Raw genomic sequence first — 4,529 nt, 5'->3', positions numbered from 1 at the left:
ATTTCTAGAGTGTTCTACTGTGGGCTAGATCCTACCTATACTATGTAACTAACCTGTGTTATATAGTCATCACAATAACTCTGTAAAGTGACGGTGCTGTTGTAGCCTACATTTTATTAATGAGGCAACTGTGGTTCAGGGAGTTGGATGAATTGACCCATGATTCCATAGTTAGCAAGGGGCTGAGTCATGATTTGACTGCCAATCATTTTGGCTCCCAAATTATTCTGTTGTCCCTCAACATGCACAGATAAGTTCCTGTGTAGCTCTGCCATGGAGATAAAGATGCAAACCAGTTCATCCTAGAAAGTCAAATCTGATTGTATGTTAATGCCTAGTTGTATGAAGGTTTGTTTGTTTTTTCCTTTTTCCTTAGAGTCCTTTTTTCATCTTCCATTGCCTCCTTGATTCTTTTTAAAAAATATATATTTTATTGATTTTTTACAGAGAGGAAGGGAGAGGGATAGAGAGTTAGAAACATCGATGAGAGAGAAACATCGATCAGCTGCCTCCTGCACACCCCCTACTAGGGATGTGCCCGCAACCAAGGTACATGCCCTCGACCAGAATCGAACCTGGGACCCCTGAGTCCGCAGGCGGATGCTCTATCCACTGAGCCAAACCGGTTAGGGCACCTCCTTGATTCTTTTACTTTCTTCTCTACCTTTTCTGGTGTTTCTTTCGTTGGTTTATTTATTTGCTCTTCTGGCATCTCCGGTGTTCTCCACTTTTCTGTAGACAGAATGAAAGGCAAGTAGAATTTTAGGAGTTTAAAGAAGCTTACCAATTAACTAATCAAAACATCCTCTAGTACTTCAACCTGTGTTTACCATCTTGGTCAAATGATGTTTCCTTATTTCAATCTTCCCCTACTTCAGATTAGTGACCTCAGCATAGTTTCTTATCTGTTAGAGGACTTTAAGTCTTGGAGGTAATTTACACAGATGAACACTTCAGCATGTAAATGGTCAATTCTAGACAGACAAACAGGGTATTAACTTGGGGAGCATATCAAGTTAGCTGTTTTAATAACATAATAGAAGATGCTGAGGGTGAAGTGACCTCTGTGTTATATACAAAGCCCGCATGCTTGCAGGAAATAATGAGTCCACAGATACAGTCAGGCTTCTTCTTCAGCAAGGAACTGATGACTTTTCCAAAGTTGACTGTGGGTGGACTGCAGAAGAATATGTTTTGTTAGTGGTTTTAATTTGTGTTTGTTTTAGAATACTAGTTATCACTACATGAGGTTTAAAATCATTTCACTGTTACTTTTTTTGTGTGACAGGTGAGATTTCATAGTTTGGGTCAGGAAGGTTGGGGATGCCAGTCAGTCTAGGTCATCGGCCAGAAATCAAGACTCAACTAGTTATAAGAAGCAATGGGGCAGATTCTTTATCTTAAAACTTTTAAGATTTTTACCCATTTCATTCCAATTGAACTCCTATCCATGGGATTATAAATAAAGTCTCATCTCTGATTTTTCTAACTAGTTATTTTTGGTTTTGAAGTGTTCACTGTAGCAGAAAAATCTGTAGTGTCTGGGGATATTTCCTATCCATCCCCTCTTGAATTCTTTAGGAATATAGAGGATTCTCTAAGTTCAAGGGAGACAATCCTCTCTCACAAGTCAGATGAAGAGGTGCAAAAGGACATTCTAACTTTTCTGTTGTTTCCATTTATTCTATTGCTGCTGACTTGACATTGAAACCCATCATATAGTCATGATTGATCTTTGCTCTCTGGTTGGCCTTGCTGATTCAGATCCCTGAGTCTTCATGTTGATTCACACTTGGACTTGAGAGTTACAGCTTTTTTTTTTTTTAGCTTATACTGAGTGGCCAGATTATTATGACCACCTGATATTTGTAGGCAAATTAGCTATAATTTCAGGCTGAATTTGCTAGAGGGCCATACCATTATAAAAAAGGAAGCACGTTGTTTACCACGACAGTAGAAGTGATTTTTTTCTGGTGAGTGCAGTGTTATGGTTTGGGGCATGGTTTCCTGGCATGATTTGGGCCCTTTAATTCACGAGGAACAACGTCTGAAGAGCACAACATACCTAAGTATTGTTGCTGATTAAGTTCATCCTATAATGTCGATGGCGTATCCCAATGGAGATGGCTTCTCCCAACAAGACAATGCGCCATGCCACGGTGCTCGTATTGTGCAGGAGTGGGTTCAGGAACATGAGGGAGACTTTACCTTGCTTAGGTGGCCCCCACCATCACCAGATCTCCATCTAATTGAGCATTTGTGGGACGAAGTTAAAGGAGCCATCAGGCAGCTGGTTCCACAACCATCAAATCTCACAGAACTGGACAGTGTTATTCATCAGGCATGGTGTCATATTCATTGCATCACCTTTCAACATCTCATAGAGTCAATGCCAATAAGAATCGCCACAGTATTGAAGGCAAAAGGTGCCCCAACAAAGTACTGATGACCTAGACTGACTGGCATCCCCAACCTTCCTGATGGGTTGGTCATAATAATCTGGCCACTCAGTGTGTGTGTGTGTGTGTGTGTGTGTGTGTGTGTGTGTGTGTGTGTGTATCTCCTACCTAATAAAAGAGTAATATGCAAATTGACCATACCTTCGCTACACCCATAAGCCATGCCCACCAGCCACACCAGCAGTTAGGCATCAATCAGCCAATCAGGAGCAAATATGCAAATAAACCCAACCAAGATGGCTGCAGCCACAGAGAGCAGGAGGGAGGCTTGGGTTTCCCTGGCAACAGAGGAAGACAAGCTTTCCGCCTGCCCTTGCCGTCCTAGGCCTCCACTCAAGGCTACAAAGTTTCAATTATAGAAGGTAAACAAATCCAAACAGAAATGGCGGCAGCCACGGAGCTGGAAAGAGCGGGAGGCAAGGGTTGCCCCTGGCAATGGAGGAAGCTAAGCTTCTGCAGCTCTGGCCAGCCCAGGCCTCTGCTTAAGGATACAGTTTCAATTATATTAGATACATAAGTCCCAACAGAAATGGCTGCATCCACGGAGCGAGCAGAAGGCTTGGCTTTGCTCCAGGCTACAAAGTTTCAATTGTAGAAGGTAAATAAACCCCAGATACCAGGGGTTTATTTACCCCAACTCCGCTTGGGTTGCCAGGGGGCATGGCCGGCCTGCAAACCACCACAGGCCCCTCACCCAGGCCGCCCCACGTCCCAAGGGAACCCTCACCCTGATCCAGGACACCCTTCAGGGCAAACCAGCTGGCCCCCACCCATGCAACAGGCCTCTGTCCTATCTAATAAAAGAGTAATATGCAAATTGACCATCACTCCAACACACAAGATTGCTGCCCCCATGTGGTCAAAGATCCTGCCCCCATGTGGACACAAAATGGCCACCACAAGATGGCCAGCAGGGGAGGGCAGTTGGGGGTGACCCAGGCCTGCAGGGGAGAGCAGTTGTGGGGGACCAGGCCTGCAGAGGAGGGCAGTTGGGGGGGACCAAGCCTGCAGGGGATGGCAGTTATGGGTGACCAGGCCAGTAGGGGAGGGCAGCTAGGGGTGACCAGGTCTGAAGGGGAGGGAATTTGGGGGCAAACAGCCTGGCAGGGGAGCAGTTAGGCATCAATCAGGCTGTCAGGGGAGTGGTTGGGGGTGATCAGACTGGCAGGTGGAAGCAGTTAGGGGCAATCAGGAAGGCAGGCAGGCGAGCAGTTGGGAGCCAGCAGTCCTGGATTGTGAGAGCGATGTCCGACTGCCCGTTTAGAACCTAAACGGGCAGTCGGACATCCCTCGCGGGGTCCCAGATTGGAGAGGGTGCAGGCTGGGCTGAGGGACACCATCCCCGCCCCCCGTGCACAAATTTCGTGCACTGGGCCTCTAGTATGTATACACACACACACACACACACACACACACGAAACCTGATGCACGAAGTTTCGTGCAAGAATGGGCCTTTCTTTCCCTGGCTGCTGGCACCGCATTTCTGCTCCAGCCCTGGAGCCGCCTCTTTCCACTCCAGCCCCACCTTCCCACGCTGCCCAGAGGCCCTGAGTGGCCGGGTCAGTTCAGAACGCTCCCAGCCACTCAGCACCTGCGTATGCAAATTAATCGACCATCTTTGTTGGGCTGATTTGCATACTCACTCCTGATTGGCTGATGGGCGTCACGAAGGTAGGTCAATTTGCATCTTTCTCTTTTATTAGTGTGTGTGTATGTATGTATGTATTTTAGAGGCCCGGTGCATGAATTCGTGCATGGGTGGGATATGACCAGCCTGGCCAGGGGGAGGGGACATGGGCAGTTGGCCGGCCTGCTGGTCAAACTCCTGGTCGAGGGTACAATTTGCATATTAGTCTTTAATTATGTAGGATATATACTGAGTGGCCAGATTATTATGCATTCAGAGATCATAATAATCTGGCCACTCAGTGTATATACATATGCTTTGTATGCTTGGCCACTATTCCAATTACTAACACCCTATTCTGGAAGCTGGGCCTCCTAGTTCTACCCATCCCCACCCCCCCAACCCCCTACCCCACACACACATAACTCAACATTTTACCCAAC

This window comes from Eptesicus fuscus, unplaced genomic scaffold, assembly GCF_027574615.1.
Source record: "Eptesicus fuscus isolate TK198812 unplaced genomic scaffold, DD_ASM_mEF_20220401 scaffold_52, whole genome shotgun sequence".
NCBI lineage: Eukaryota > Metazoa > Chordata > Mammalia > Chiroptera > Vespertilionidae > Eptesicus > Eptesicus fuscus.
This window is presented reverse-complemented; position numbering follows the sequence as displayed.